We start from the raw sequence: 17,060 nt of genomic DNA on the forward strand, positions 1-17,060 counted from the left end.
TATAGAAGGATAAAATAATTAAAGAGATGAAGAATAATCATGTTGACCATGCTTAATTAATATATTTCTTGTTAATTAAATCAAATTCAGATTTTGTCCAAATCACACCTGGTTTTTGGAATGCTAATCTCAGTATGCAATTCAAATTCCAATATTAGCCCATAGTAAAACATATGAAGAACAGTTACAGACATTGGGTATGTCTAGTTTAATGAAAAAAAGGTCTAAGCGTGACAGCAGTGACAGCAGTGTTCCAATATCTCAGGGGCTGCCACAAAGAAGAGAGGGTCAACCTATTCTGAAGGCAGGACAAAAAGCAATGTATAGAAATTGATCAAGGATCTAAGGACTCACCTAAAACTAAAGAAAAATTTCTTGACAGTTAGAACACTTAACCAGTGGAATGACTTGCTTCCAGAACTGTGGATTCTCCAGCACTGGAAGTTTTTAAGAAGAGACTGGACTGAAATTTGTCTGAAATGATATAGGGTTTCCTGCCTGAGCAGGGGGTTGGACTAGAAGACCTCCAAGATCTATTCCAACTCTGTTATTCTATTATAACCTGAAGGAAGTTGTTTAACTTAGTTTTAAAAGGTATTATTAAATATTCTGAAATATATAAGAATAGTTTAAAGTACTCTTCTGCTGTAGTTATGTTTTAGTGTTTTCTGATTGTAGGGAACTCAGAGAATCCTGTCAATGAATAGCATTTGCATATTATTTATTTATTTATTTATTTATTTTATTATTCATATTTCTATGCCGCCCACTCGCCGAGGACTCTGGGCGGCTTTCACCAAAGACAGTATACTAAATAGCATATTGGCCCCAACAATCTAGCTAGGTCTGTGGTAAATAAGGCCCCCCTCATTCACAATCTTATCCAGGAGGGGGGAGCGGACCTGGCTGGTATTACGGAGACCTGGTTGGGACCGGAGGGAGGAGTCCCTCTGGTCGAGATGTGCCCACCAGGTTTCAGAGCATTCCATCAGCCGAGAGACCAGGGGAGGGGCGGGGGGGTGGCAGTTATTATTAAAGAAGGTCTTGGTCTGAGGGAGACCACTGTGCCTCAGACTGCCAGATGTGAGTCCCTCTTTGTGAGATGGGGTCATGGGGTTCAGATGGGCTTGCTGCTTGCGTACCTGGCTCCCTGCCGTGTGGCAGCAGCCCTGCCTTAGCTACTCGACGTGATAGCCACGGTGGCAGTTGATACACCCAGGCTTATGGTCATGGGTGATTTCAACTTGCCATCCGTTGGTGAAACGTCTGGGATGGCTCGGGAGTTCATGGCTTCCATGACGGCCATGGACCTGACCCAGTTAGTTCATGGCCCCACTCACGGGGGGGGACACACTCTAGACTTGATTTTTGTCTCTGGCCAGTGGTTGAGTGATCTTGTTATAGGGGATATAGACATGGAACCCTTGTCATGGTCAGATCACTCACTCCTTCGTCTGGACCTTCGTACCGCTACACCCCGCCGCAGGGAAGCGGACCCAATTAGATGGGTCCGCCCCAGGCGCCTGATGGATCCTGATAGGTTCCAGACGGAGCTTGGGCCAATTCCTGATGATCTGGCACACGACTCGGCCGAGGACCTGGTAGCTGCCTGGGATCGGGTGGCTGGTGGGGCCTTGGATCGAGTCGTGCCTTTGCGGCCTCTGACCCACTGTCGATCCCTCGTGGCTCCTTGGTTCACCGAGGAGCTGAGGGAGATGAAACGCCGGAAAAGACGCCTAGAGAGCGGTTGGAGGGCCAGTCGCGCTGAATCTGACCGAACACTGGTAAGGTCGCATATTAAGACCTACCTAGTGGCAATAAAGACGGCAAAGTTTAATTACTTTTCCGCCTCTATTGCGTCATCAGGGAATCGTCCGGCAGCCCTGTTCAGGGTAACCCGCTCCCTGCTCCATCTGGGAGCGCGGGAGGATCCCTTGGAAGGCAGGACGGAGGATTTCGGACAATACCTGTATGACAAAATCGCTCAGATCCGGGGGGACTTGGACTCTGACTGGGTAGATCAGGGCAGGGTGACGAGGAATAGTCTTGAGAATGTTATCTGGGAGGAGTTTGATGCTGTGACTCCCGATGATGTGGACAGGATTTTGGGGAGACTTAGTGCGGCCACATGTTTACTGGACCCGTGTCCCTCCTGGTTGGTACTGGCCTCCCGGGAGGTTACACGAGGCTGGCTCCAGGGTGTTATCAACGCTTCATTGAGTGAGGGTCACTTCCCCGCGGCCTTGAAAGAGGCGGTGGTGAGGCCTCTCCTCAAGAAGCCGTCCCTGGATCCGGCAATATTGGCTAACTATCGTCCTGTCTCCAACCTTCGCTTTCTGGCGAAGGTTGTTGAGAGTGTGGTCACGCGACAGTTTCCGCAATTCCTGGAGGAAACATCCTATCTGGATCCGTTCCAGTCTGGTTTCAGGCCTGGGCACAGCACGGAAACGGCATTGGTCGCGTTGGTTGATGATCTCTGGAGGGCTCGGGACAGGGGTTGCTCCTCTGTTCTGGTCCTGTTAGACCTCTCAGCGGCTTTTGATACCATCGACCATGGTATCATGCTGCACCGGTTGGAAGAGTTGGGGATGGGGGGCACCGTGTTACGGTGGTTCTCCTCCTTTCTCTCCGACCGGTCGCAGTTCGTGTTAGCAGGGGGGCAGAGGTCGACCTCGAGGCCTCTTATATGTGGAGTGCCTCAGGGGTCGGTCCTCTCGCCCCTCCTGTTCAACATTTATGTGAAGCCGCTGGGCGAGATCATCCGTGGCTTTGGGGTGAGATACCATCAGTACGCTGATGATACTCAGCTGTACATCTCCACCCCAGGCCACCCCAATGATGCCCTTGAAGTGATGTCCCAGTGCCTGGAGGCTGTACGGATCTGGATGGGGAGGAACAGGCTCAGGCTCAACCCTTCCAAGACTGAGTGGCTGTGTTTCCCGGCATCCCGATATAGTCAGTTGACTCCATCACTGACTATTGGGGGCGAGTCTTTGGCCCCCACAGAGAGGGCTTGCAATCTGGGAGTCCTCCTGGATACGCAGCTGTCCTTGGAAGAACATCTGACGGCTGTAACCAGGGGGACCTTTTATCAGGTTCGCCTGATCCACCAGTTGCGGCCCTTTCTTGATCGGGATTCCCTGTGCACAGTCATTCATGCCCTCGTGACCTCTCGCCTTGATTACTGTAACGCTCTCTACATGGGGCTCCCCTTGAAGAGCACCCGGAGGCTCCAACTGGTCCAGAACGCAGCAGCGCGGGTAGTGACGGGAGCTGCATGGCGCTCCCATGTAACACCGCTCCTGCGTGAGCTGCACTGGCTCCCAGTGGTCTTCTGGGTGCGCTTCAAGGTGTTGGTTATCACCTTTAAAGCGCTCCATGGCATAGGGCCTAGCTATCTCCGAGACCGCCTGCTGCCACCGACGACCTCCCATCGACCCGTGCGCTCCCACAGAGAGGGCCTCCTCGGGGTGCCATCAGCCAAACAATGCAGGCTGGTGACCCCCAGGGGGAGGGCCTTCTCTGTGGGGGCTCCCACCCTCTGGAATCAGTTGCCCCCAGAGATAAGGAGAATCCATGACCTCAGTGCCTTCCGCCGTGCCCTTAAAACCTTCCTTTCCAACAAGCCGGGCTGGCCTAATTCTTTTTATGTGTTTTTAATTGTTTTGTTTATTGTTTTAATTAATGGGGCCAAATTTATATATATTTTTAACTGTATTTTAATATTTGTATTTGATGTTTTTATTTGGCTGTTCACCGCCCTGAGTCCTCAGGGAGAAGGGCGGTATACAAATTCAAAAATAAATAAATAAATAAATAAATAAATAAATAAATAAATAAATAAATAAATAAATCTGGGTCCTCATTTTACCCACCTCGGAAGGATGGAAGGCTGAGTCAACCTTGAGCCAGTGAGATTTGATCCGCTGATCTGCTGAACTAGCAGTCAGTAGCTGCAGTACTGCACTCTAACCACTGTGCCACCTCGGCTCCCTAAACATTACAAACCACAGCTTGTAAATCCCATCAGGATGCAGCTCAGAATGCAGTTTATAATTAGCCATGGTTCTCAGACACTGATTAGCTATGATCAGAGAATGCTTTTAATTTGATCATAGAATTAACCAGTCGTGAAATCCGTTTTTTTTTTTACTGGTTCTATGGGCGTGGCTTGGTAGGTGTGGTGTGGCTTGGTGGGCATGGCAGGGGAAGGATACTGCAAAATCTCCATTCTCACTCCACTCCAGGGGAATGATATTGCAATATCTCCATTCCCACCCCACTCTGGGGCCAGCCAGAGGTAGTATTTGCTGGTTCTCCGAACTAGTCAAAATTTCAGCTATCAGTTCTCCAGAATCTGTCAGAACCTGTTGGATTTCATCCCTGGAATTAACCAATTTTCTTGGTTTGTACATATACTAAACCATAAACTAACCAATGGATACACTCAGCACAGTGTGCTAAACCACAAAAATCTACCTGAGATTAGCACTAGCCAGGTTTAGCATCTTATTGTATATAAATGCTTATGGCATAATAGTTGTTGCAGAATTGGAATTTTCCACCATTGTTTTTTACAGAGTTCAAGGGTTTTTCCACAGTTATTTTAAAGTGGTCTCCACTCCTTCTGAAGTTGTTTGAAATTCCATCATAAATAATGGAATAATGGATGGAAACTAAACAAGGAGAGATTCTACCTGAAAATAATGAGAAATTTTCTGACAGTGAGAGTATTCAACCAATGGAACAGCTTGCCTTCAGAAGTTGTGGATGCTTCATCACTGGAAGAAGAGATTGGACTGCCAACTGTCAGAAATGGTATAGGGTCTCCTGCTTGGACTAGATGACCTACAAGGCCCCTTTCAACTCTGTAAATCTAATATAAATGCATGCCACTTGCCAAGCATCCAAATTTTAATCCTTTGACCATGGGGAATTGGGGATGCTGCAATGGTTGTGTGAAAAATGGTCATAAATCACTTTTTTCAGTGCCACTGTAACTTTGAACAGTCACTAAATGAATGGTTGTAAGTCAAGGTTAAGAGGCACACAACTGGCACACAACACAAAACTGTGCCTTCCTTTTTATTAATCATTTGAAGTGGAGGAAAATATATCAGATAATACACAACTGAATAATTAGCTAATACTCTAAAAGACATAAAAAACATATGAAATGATCTCACTATGTTAGTGAAACAAACTGAAAATACCAACATGAAATTGAAAGCAGGCAAATGCAAAATTCTTTATTTGAGAAGATCATTCAAAGGCTAGGTATCAGAACTGTGTCGACCACTGCAGTGCCACGAACTGCTGAACTGCCGACCATTCGATCGACAAGCTCAGCGTCTTAGCCACTGAGCCACCATGTCCCTCAGTCTTGAACTAAGAGGATGCAATTTAACAGGAAGAAGTCTAAAGTCTTGTATCTGGAAAGAAAAATAGAAGAAATAGATATACGGGGGAGCTCCAACTTGACAGAAGTACACATGACACAAATCTGAGTGTAGTGATAGTCACAAGCTGCATATGAGCCAATCATGATACAGCTGCTAAAATAGTAAATGCAATATTGACAGGAGGCAAGAGTCCACTTCCCAGAAAGTAAGTGTCCTATTCAAATCTCCTTTAGTAATTTCCCCAATGCAATATTATATCCAGTTCTGTACCCTGTAATCTAAAAACAAGGTAGACAAATTAGAGTACTACCAAAATACTTAAGGGAGTAGAAATTAAGTGTTGTGCTTAAATGAACTGGATGTGTTTATCCTGCAAGAGAAGACTCAAGAAGTGATATGATAGCAGTCAGATCTCTAAAGCTGTCATACGGACAAGGGAGTAGAGTTGTTTTCTGTTGCTTTGGAGGGCAGAAGCAGAACCAATTAGTTGCGATTGGTTGAAACAACAAGGAAATAAAATCAGGCTAGACATTTGGAGGAATTTCCTCTTAGTAAGTGAAGTTGCGTCATGGTAGAATAGGTTGCCTCATGAGGTATCATATTCCCTTTCATCAGAGATCTTCAAGCAAAAATTCCAACCAATACAGTCCTGAGCTTTCTTTTGCCAATTGGGCCTACCAAACTTGCTAATATCAACAATCCACCTTGTTTTAGGCCTCCTTCGTGGAAGCTTTTTATCAAGTGGGATCCATAGTATGTTATACATTAGGTACTAATGCAAGTACATGGTCTTGAAGAACCTTTTCGGTTATATGCATAGTGCGGAAGTAGACATTTACAAATGAAAATTGTAAGACTCGCCCTGATGAAATCAACTGAAAATGTATTATGTCCACACATTATTTTTAATATTTATGGATTTGATGCTAAGTTATCTTATTTCGTACAATGTCAACCATGTACTTCAAAATTGTTGTTTTTAATATTTAATACATGGAATCAGTAACATTTGATATTGTTGTTTAAAAAATAATGCAGTTGTTTTTAAGTTCAAGAACAAGAAGTTTGTGACATAAAAGCTCTTTCTAATTTTGTGCAGAGACACAATATCTATGGACATGTCCCAATTTAATTGCAATTTAAATTGTGTTGTATTTCATTAGATCTTGGGATGGATTAAACTGCCCCATTAATTTTGTAGTTCCATATTTAAAAGGTTTAACTCTTTATTTTACTGAGTCATGCATGAATTTTAACTCCAAATGCTTCTTTAATTTAAGCCCATTCACTTCAGTGCTACTTGCTCTCACAAAAATATTTTAGAGATTAGTTTTTAAAATCCAGAAGAAAGCTGAAGTGTTTGGCAATTCATACTTGATTAATTAAATTACTTGTAAACTGAATTACTTGTTTTTGATGTAGGGAAAGCCTTTGATAATTTGAACTGGGCTTTTTTCAAGGTATTGGTAATACTTTGAATTATATGTTATAAATTTTGCAGACAACTTTATAAAATTGATATGATTGATTTATACTTGCAAAAAAGCACAAATAATTATTAATTGAGATGTAACAAAATTATGTGAAGTTAAAAAAAAAAAACAAGACAGAAATGCCCACTATATGTAGTTCAGGGTTAGCCTGTAGGCTTTAATACTTCATTTGAAGATTTCAGCTGAACAGAAAGAAACTAGAATATTGTGAAATTTGCTTTCTAACTAGACAGTGCTCCAGGAATATTATCAAAAGGAAATTTGTAATTTTAAACCATGCTCTTAAAATAATAGCCTCCTCTTTATAGAGTTTCTCTAAGCAATTACTAAAAACTGTTTACAAACTTTGCTGATGAAGGAAAAGCTCAAATACTAAAATAATGGCCTCACTAGAGACTACTACAACCCAAAGACATTATGCCCAATGACTGTTGATATTGATGTATATATTCAATATCAAAAATATCAAAATTACTGACTTTTTCTCCAATAAATTCTTGTAACCAAAGCAGTGACATAAAAGAATATGGAAAAGAAGCAAAACACTAAATGAATGTTATTTGGACCTTATCACTCTTAGGCAGATATTACCCCCATTATAGATAAGAGATAATATTTCCAATATTCCAATTCGCTCAGGAAATAGCTATTGCTGAGAGACAGTTAAACACTGAAACTGCTGAAGAACACAGGGACAGTAACATACTTATGGAAACAACCATGTTCAATAAGAACTCAATCTCTAACAACAAAGCCCTCTACCAAAGCACCTTCAACTTTTTTCAGCCATATGGCTTGAGAATCCTTATTGTCAAATAAAGAAAATAATTTGAGGGGTTCATCAATTTCTGTTTGCTAGATATTTGCTAGAGACGTTTTGGGAGAACAACATGACACTTCTAACAAATTTGTCATGAAATGGTCATCCAATTTATTCTTACTGAAATATTTCTATCTATTTCAAATAATTGTTTGATGACTCTTATCAAATTAATTTCAAATGGCATTAGATCATAGAGAAGCACGGTATTTCATTGGTAATTCCAATAAGAAAATTTTAGTAAAAGAAGCTTTTGTGGAACTCTGAAAGATTCATATATGAGGCAAAGGAAAGCAATGAAGATATTTGTCTTTTTGGAGCAGACATTGCTTTTTGGGGGTTCTTTGCCCAAACTTTCATTGAAATGGGGCACCTTTTTAAAGCTTTGCGAAGTCAGAGTTATGTTAAAGTGCCATACTCCAGCCTCTGAGTTTCATATATTTATGTTTTCTTATTATTATAACATAAGACATATTGGAAATAAAATATGTTTGGAATCCCTTGTTTTATTTTTTTCTCCTAATTACCAAAGAATGTTGGTGGAAAAACTACTATCATTCACTTTTCCTAATATACGGTGATGAAGAGTTAACCGAATAACAGAATAACAGAATTGAAAGGGACCTTGAAGGTTTTCTAGTCCAAACTCCTGCTTAAGCAGGAAAACCTATACCATTTCAGACAAATGATTGTCCAATCTCCTCTTAAAAATATCCAGTGTAGGAGCACCCACAAGTTCTGAGGTAAGCCTTTTCACTGGTTAATTGTTCTCACTGTCAGGAAAGTTTTCCTCTCATTGGTTGTCTCTCTCTTTTTTTTTTTTAATTTGATTTATATGCCGTCCTTCTCCGGAGACTCAGGGCGGTTTACAATGTGCTAAGCAATAGCCTTCATACTTTTGTATATTTATACAAAGTCAGCTTATTGCCCCCACAATCCGGGTCCTCAATTCACCTACCTTAGAAAGGATGGAAGGCTGAGTCAACCTTGAGCCTTGGCGAGATTCGAACCTGCAGTAATTGCAGGCAGATGGTCTTAATAACCAGCTTAATAACAGGGTGCCTTAGACCACTGTACTACCAAGGATGGAAGCTGATTAGCTTCCATCCATTGCTTCTTGTCTTGCTTTCAGGTGCTTTGGTTGACCCACCCTATTTTGGGGAAGAGCTGCCCTTAGATATTGGAACACTTCTATCATGTCACTGCTATAAGTTGGTTGAGTATAGTTCAGTACTTAAAATTGTTTGTTTAACCACGTGTTAAGTAGATGTTTTTCTAAACAGTTACAGATATAAGTTTACACATCAACTCATCAATTGAGCTGTTTCTGTACACAGATCTAGCACTTTTCTGAAAGAGCAGTAAACTCATGTCCAAACAAGCCCCATTAATAAGCTGCAGTTAAAGAGGAGGGAGGTGGATGAAGAAGGAAACCATTAATAATAAGAGGACTCTGTCCTCAGGTACTGGAACAGCAGTGCTGAGAGTAAGTCTCTTTCTGCCCTTGTGGCCAGATAACAGCTAGAAGTAGCCCATGAACAATTATAGAGCCAGAATAGAGCAAGGAAAAGAGCACTTTCCTTCTTAATAATAAAAATGGTAAAATATGACCATGGAAAACTCCTTATTGGTAAAAGTAGCAGGAAATGTGCACTGCATTCAGTAGAAGTAGAACACAACTGGCATAACCCCGCTTTCTTTCCCAATCTAGATAATCTTTTGAGCCACATAAGCCTAAAATTCTCTAATATGTTATAAAAACCTTAGAAAAGATTTTAATAGACTCATAAAGTGATGAAGATGTAATTTCCAATACTACTACTGTCTTATTTTCTCCTGATATCTAGCTGATATCGCAGGGATTCAAAGCATCCCAGCTTTGTGAAAGTCTGAAGCAGATTGATAATTGTTTGTTTGTTTTAAAAATATAAAAACAAAGTGGTGTACTATATATATATTATTACATTTCAGTAAAATAACATGTTTTGGCATTTTCAAGTATTGTCTCCCTTTTAAGCCAGAAATAAAAAAGCTATGGGACAGAAGTAAATGCAAGCACCCAGAACATTAGGTGTAGCACCTGATGTTCATCCAAAAGTTCTACCAGATTGTAATTTTAAAGTGGCAGAAAGGAAACTAATAAAATGCATTAGATGTAATCACTTTAACAGCCTTTAATTAAACAGAATTAAATCATATTTAGCTCTTGCAGCTACTTGGCTGCCTTAGTCTCACCCATTTTCCACAGGGTTCATTGCACTGCTGTACCTCAAAAAAGAGAGGGATGCACCATTTTTGAAATATTGAAAGTTTTCACCAGAAAACTTCACTACCTACTTTACTCCTCACCCTATGTAGATAAAGAAGTAGTCTTAATGGGATGCAGATTAAGTCATTCACAATTTAACGTGAAGGGACACCTCTCCAAACTCTAATTCACCTAGATCAGGCAAGCTTTGGAACAGTCACTGCTTTTGCTCTTCTTCCTCTTTCTCTTCCACCTGCTAGGAAACAAAGAAAAAATTATATTTCCTGTTTTATAACAAAAAGTAATGATACTGCTTGTGTTTGAGTAGAGACAAGATGCTATTGATAGATTAGGGGTCAAATATATTCCATGATGCTCCTTAGCAACTACAACTACCAACACCACAAGCGGAGGACTGATGTCCAACTATCCTATCACTGCTCCACTCTTTTGTGAACTTTATAAAAGACAAACCCCATCCTGACCCTGATCAGGTTTTTCTTATCACAAACAGACCCCAAACACCTTCTCCATTTTTATTCAACAGTGTATGAAAATCCCATTTTTTTTGCAAATTTCTCGAGTGACTAGCAGTTTTCAGCCAGGTGGAAATTCAACATGGGAGATTTGTTTTCTTCTAGGAGACCTGCTTACGGTCTTGAAGTCACGGTATTGACTGAAATTTTCTTCCAACTATTCCACCTGTCAGTGCTTGTTTGTATTTCAAAGGAGCCGATTAAAAGAAAGTTAAGTTGGCAAATTATCCATCTTTTTGTTTTCATGTCTTTTAGTATCTGGAGGGATTTGGAAGGATACTTTTCTTGTTTTTTTGTCAGAATGATTACTGGATTATGTAATAAAAAAGGTTATAACCCTTTTTGTTTACAGGAAAGGATTTAATTGTTGATTTTATATGTCTTTAAACTCTAGGCAAATATAGGTATGTGGCATATAGAAAGGAGAAGAACATCAAGAAAGATTTATACACAACATTGCTATTTACACTCACACTGTGCCCTGTATGTTTTCTTTTCTTTTTTCTGTCTAACAATAAGGGAGAACAATAGTGGAATTTAGAAATATAGGCGTTCCGTTTTCGCTAACTCTGACAAAGGCACTGAACATTTAAAAATGAACATATTTTGCACCAAATTCATGTGAGATTATAAACATGTTTTAAACTATGAATCTATAACAATAAAATATAAAACTCTTTTATTTCTATGGAACTAATTTACAACTGTATATATATTATGCTTAGTCATGTGAATCTGATCCATTTTATCTCCTGCCATGCAGAGCAAGATTCTTCGTAGAATAGATTTTCCACTTTGGAACATAAATTAAAAATGTGTGATCACATAGACATGCCAAGGAGAGTCCATAGAGAGCCCTCTCCCTTTTTGGGTGAAGCACTTTTGTAATAAAAGGGGAAAAAGGAAGAAAATAACCACATAGACCTCCAGTCACTTTATAATTTTCTAAAGTAAGATTTTTCTTGAGAGTTCAACAAGTTGAATTTTATGCTTATTCTTCCTGCTATTGATCTGCTGAAATGAAAAAAAAAAATCACCCAAAAAGGATTTGTAACCATGGACTCTAGAACCTGCTGGACACCAATTCCAGGAGTTCAGACTATGGCCTCCTGGAATTGGTGAAAGGAACTGACAGTTGCATAACAGCAAGATCTGGATGTTTGCAAGTTCACAAAATGATACACAGAATGGAAACCTTAGATACCTAAACTGAAATCCTAGAAATATTTATCTGAAAAAGCAAATTTCATTGAAATTAGTGGATTAAATACAGAATTTGTTTCCTGGTAAAGAGACAATTATCCTCATTTATTTCCCAATCAGTTGAAAACAAATTACTGTACATCATGGCGCCATCATGGTGCCATGTAAAAGTCCCAATCTTGCCATTCCCTTTAAAGAGCATATTTATGCAAGAGGTATATTAATATTTATGTAAATATAGCCCTTAATTTATCATTGCAATGTCTGGTAAACTCAGCAAAGATTTATCTTAACCAAGAAAAAGGGTTTTAGCTAACATTATTTAGCTACGCATATACACAAATATATACTATGAAAAAATCAAAATGTAATTTAAAAAGCCCTACGTTTATTGTATTTGACAATTAAATTTGGAAAGAAAGAGTTACTTGAAGTTAGATTATTTTCATTGGCATAAAACTTTTGAAAATCTGTTAATGACAAAATAGAGTAAATGATAAGATTTTTCCAACAAAACAGAAAATTGTCCAACCTCTTCTCAGAAAAGTGCACAGTGAAAATGAATATGCCAAAGTAAACAATAGGGATTGTTTCAAAATATACATCATTTGAAATTTATTTTTTGTTTTGAAACTTTAAAAAAAATTAACTAAATTCAAAAGGCATTTTTTTGCTCCCAGTTTTCACATCTAGGGGAATGTTAAAGAAAATGTTGTTCATTTTAATTATCTTAATATTGTGTAAGTAATAAGTAATAATATTTAATACTAAAATTCATATTTAGATATAGTTTTGAAATGACTTATTTCCAGTATTTATTAAATTACTTTGAAAGCTTTTATTTTAAATGTTCCCCTTACTAACCTTTTGTGTGTCTCTTAAAGAACACATGGCATGAATTATTTGCATAATATTGGAAAGACAAAAATTTAAAGATAGGTCCAAATGATTATTTGCAGAGCACTTCAGAAACAGGTAAAACCCAAAAAGATTTTGGGCAGAACTGAATTCATCCAGTTTGTTATCAACTTAATTTTTTTCACAAATGGATTCTTAATTACATTACATTTAAATAACTGGTTATTATATTACAAATTATTCTATATAAAGTACAATGTTTAGAATCAGAGTGTTGGGAAATAAACTAAAAATAAATTTAAAACAATTCCTTTATTTTCAAGATGTTATTTTAGCTCTGACATTAAAAGGCATATGAGAAAAATTCCAAATAGCCAATGCTAAATTTATAAACTGCAAAATTTTAGAGGGAGGCACTGAATTCATTCTTGGAAGAAAATCTCTAATCACATTTCTGAAACAACAGGGTTACTTTAGATATAACTCTTGATTGAAAACTGACCTTTTGCTAGATAGTATTTTCAAGTGTCCCGTTTCTACCTCTTACATGTGATTTATATCTTTATTTTCTAAAAGTGTTAACTGTAAATCTGTTTGCAACAGACAGTGTAGAAGTAGGACAATAAGTCTTAATAGGCATTCCCTGAATAAATCTTTTCAAGTCAACAAGTCAACTTCTTAAGGAAACCTGAATCAGCTTCCGTCTGAATAGAAACTATATTCCTTGCAATTTACGTTTCTGAGGGAATATTAAGCTTCCTTTAATATATTCGCCCCTTTTCTTAAAAGCCAATGAAGCTGCTTTACTTCCAAGAAATGTGATGATTTATAACTTTGGCTACAGATAATAAAAATTGAACTATTTATGACAATTTATCATTTTTGAATTATTATTAAACTTTTAGATGAAATTTACTAGGTTGGCAACTTATTTCTCACCATCTAGAAATGTTCTTTCTTCACTGTTTCATGGTGTTTTGGAAGTTAGCTTTCATGTTATATAATCTGTATTCTTTTTAATCATAATAATATATTTTTCCCAAGCAGTTCCATTTCAGTGCGTATATGTTTTACACAGTTACGCAGTTCGTATTTCTAAATAAATAATACTGTCCCAATGTTATTTTTATGCAATAAAAATATATGTGTTAAAACCAAAACAAATTAGAATTCAGATGTTTTATACTTATTCTAATAAACCTATACAGTACATGCTTCTTCAGATTTACATATTTTACATCTAACAGATGTATATTCAGATAACATATTTTACATCTAACAATATAATACACTTCAGTAACTCTTCCAAAGAATTTTCCCATCCCAATAGATTTGTCCCTGGAAACAGAAAAGGCAGAAATCAACTAGTAATTTGGACAGTTAGCAAATTACTTAAAAGTAGTGCCTCCTTCCTTAATGAGTGACACCATTAACAATTTTTTCCCCCTGACTGCAGACCCTGTTCAAATACCTTGGACACCTTGTTAGCACAGAATGAGCTGTTCAATCAAGAGACTGGGAACTGGAAGTACCAAGGCACAGTGTCTGAGTGGTGATTACAAGGGCAGGAGTGAGAATGCCAAAGTAACAGTCTTTGACGCTGCAGGAAACTGAGTAACCTTGAAGTCTGCATTTGTAAATCAGCCTGTATGATTATAGAAGTCACAAGCAAAGAGAATGCAGGGAACAATTATTTGCAGCATTCTTTCGATGTTTTAATTTGCTCCCAAACGTGAAAGGAGTGCTGCTAAGAACCTCTGCAGAGTAGTCATTTCACAGGGATAATTTTAAGTTACTTCGGAGTAGAAAATGCAACAAGGAATTATTGTTTTCAGAAGATGAAACTGCCTTCTATGCAATAGGACTTTATCTTGATTGGTCAGTTTTGATTCAAAAAATAATATTGATTCTTCTTTTTAAAAGCTTTTTTTTTTTTTTACTTTCCCAACATATTAGAGAAAAAGCTATTTTAATGCACACAGTTAGGTTCCTTGTGATGTGTGCATTCCTTGGAAATTATTACATGAAAAGGTTCAAATATATATATATATATATTGTGCAAGAAACTTTTTTTGCACTTTTATGTGAGAAATGTTTTTTTATTAACCAATCCTTAAACTTCCTAAACAAAATTAATCCATCAGTTTTGAAAAAGCTTATTCTGAGATATGAATGTAATTTTAATTAACTACAAAATATGTTAAGTTTTTGTGTAAAATAAAGAAAATGATTTTTGTAACAGCTTTAATTAAAAAAAGAGAATACAGCAAAATGATACTTGGTTAAACATTAAACTGAGTAATATGGAAATTAATGAATGCAAATCTTTCTAATTCTCCAAAACACTGTCATCTTAATTTAAATATTAAAGCTAGTAGCCAAAGCCTAATAAGCCCTTAAAAATTATGTTTTATAAAACTAATAATGAAATTACTATAAATTGTGTTTCTGCATTTATAATTTCTTCCATTGTTTTTAAATATCCTTAAAACAATATTCTTAGTGCTGTGGTATTTTTTAAAATAAATTATTACATTATATAATTATTTAAATATATTATAAATTGCAAATTGATGTGCAAATATAAAATATAAGTGTTGAAAAAAACTATTGTCTTTTAGCCCAGTTGCTTGCCTAGGGAGAGAATGACAAAGTAACCTTTAATTTTTTTATTCTTATGATTCAATTGATAAGAATTTTTAGTAATACAACAAAGAATGATATTTTTATCATAAACGTCTCGATAAATCATCACTGTTCCTCCAATGTTCACATAGTTTCCCTCTTTTATTTTATAAAAGATATCCCTGAAGACATCAATATTGTAGAGGATTGGTACAATGTTAACCACATATACAACTGATAGAGGATAAATAATAAAAGGCTTTAAATAAATAGTAACATTTCTCAATTCTAAATTCTGAAAGCAGAACAGAAACTTTACAGTGTGTGTGTGTGTGTGTGTGTGTGTGTGTATATATATATATATATATAATATGTATTACATATATATTACATATTACATATATCCATATATATTGCATATATTATATTCAGTTATAAGCAAATATTTCATATTAAACTTAGCAATGTTAATTAAGGATCTGGTGGTTTGTTTCTTGTATGACGAATTTGTTAGATGAATAAAGCAAAGTAAGAGAGGCATATAAGTCTATAATTCCACATACCTATTAGTTTTATATTTTAGCATCTCAAGAGTCCAAAAGAAAACCATCACTGGACAGAAATAGATTTTAAAAATACCTTTCTTTGAACTGGGTTGTCTGTTTAATTTTTGTTTAGCTTTTCCAAATCTAGAGGGCGCTATTGTTCATTAATTTCACATTTCAGTCCACATAAGGGAATGAAATCTCAGTAGCTTGATGTTTATATTTTAAAAGTTTCCATATATGAGCAACACGAAACATTTCCAATTCTCTTTTATTTGAAGGCATTATGAAAGTAGGTTTTTTTTTAGTCTCACAAAGTGCTGCTGGGTTGCAAACAATCGATGTCAGAGTTAAATGTCAGTGTTTCCATATAAAACTCACTTGGCAGAGATTGATAACTCAGCTTTTAATTCCTTGTATTCCAAAAGTTTCAGAGGCAAGGGTTTCATTTTGACAGCTATAGCATAAAACATACTTATATAAAAAGAAAAACAAGTTTAGGGTTTTTTTAAAAAAAAGTACTGATATGTGATTTTACACAAAATTACACTATGCAAGATTAGCTTTTTAGCTTATTGCTTAGCTTCTAAGCACATAGAATGATTCTGTTTCAGGCATCTCAATTTTACACTGCCAGTGTTATAATCAGTTTTCACTGCTATAAATTTTTTAATCCTGCAATATAATTTTTCTTTTTAAAACAAACTCCATTAACAGTACTTTAATCGACCAATTAATACATATGCTACAAATACACACATACACACACATGTAAGCCATTGCTGTGATGGCAATGATGCATGTCAACATTCAAATTATCGAAAAAGAACCTGCTAGTTCATACTTGGCATCATAGGTGTCTTCCTAAGGGAGAAAATATCATTTTAGAATTTCACTTATCCAGGTTTTTTGTCAATTGATACAGTTTGATTAACTTAATAATTCTTCAATTAATATTATATTAGATATGTGTTATACAGAGTTTGATCTAATAGATTGCTAACTGATTTTTTGATCAATAATACCACCACTACACAAACATAGCTACATATTCAGACATATGGAATTTTCACTGTTTCAACACCACCAAGAAACATTTTTTAACTTTTTCTTATAAGATCAGTTTCAACAAAAAAGAATATGCACTTGCACATTAAAGCCAGAGAGTTTAAAAATACTTAGGTCTGTGAAGTTATGTTGCTCTAGTAAGAAAAACCAGGTATTGTAATGAAAATTTCCTGTCAATACATATGCACTGCATACTGTTTGTGTTCAGTTGTGACTTGTCTTTCTACTAAAAACTCTTAGAATAAAAATAAGAAAACAATCT

General features: G+C 36.9%; 1 long non-coding RNA gene across 3 annotated transcripts in view; it reads right to left on the minus strand.

Moving 5' to 3' along the window:
- Positions 1-15,824, minus strand: part of LOC117678310 (uncharacterized) — a 28,322-nt gene extending 12,498 nt beyond the window's left edge. For 2 of the 3 annotated variants that reach the window (XR_015728594.1, XR_009620440.2), the window contains exons 1-2: positions 15,749-15,824; positions 10,156-10,219 (exon numbers count right to left, since the gene is read on the minus strand). This is a non-coding gene — a long non-coding RNA (uncharacterized LOC117678310). Of the gene's footprint in view, positions 1-5,223; positions 5,433-10,155; positions 10,220-15,748 lie in introns of those variants that run through there. The other variant, XR_009620439.2, reaches the window with a different exon arrangement.
- Between the last annotated feature and the right edge of the window lie 1,236 nt (positions 15,825-17,060).

Source organism: Pantherophis guttatus, chromosome 6 (genome assembly GCF_059756535.1).
Source record: "Pantherophis guttatus breed Tessera chromosome 6, ASM5975653v1, whole genome shotgun sequence".
In the NCBI taxonomy this organism is placed as follows: domain Eukaryota; kingdom Metazoa; phylum Chordata; class Lepidosauria; order Squamata; family Colubridae; genus Pantherophis; species Pantherophis guttatus.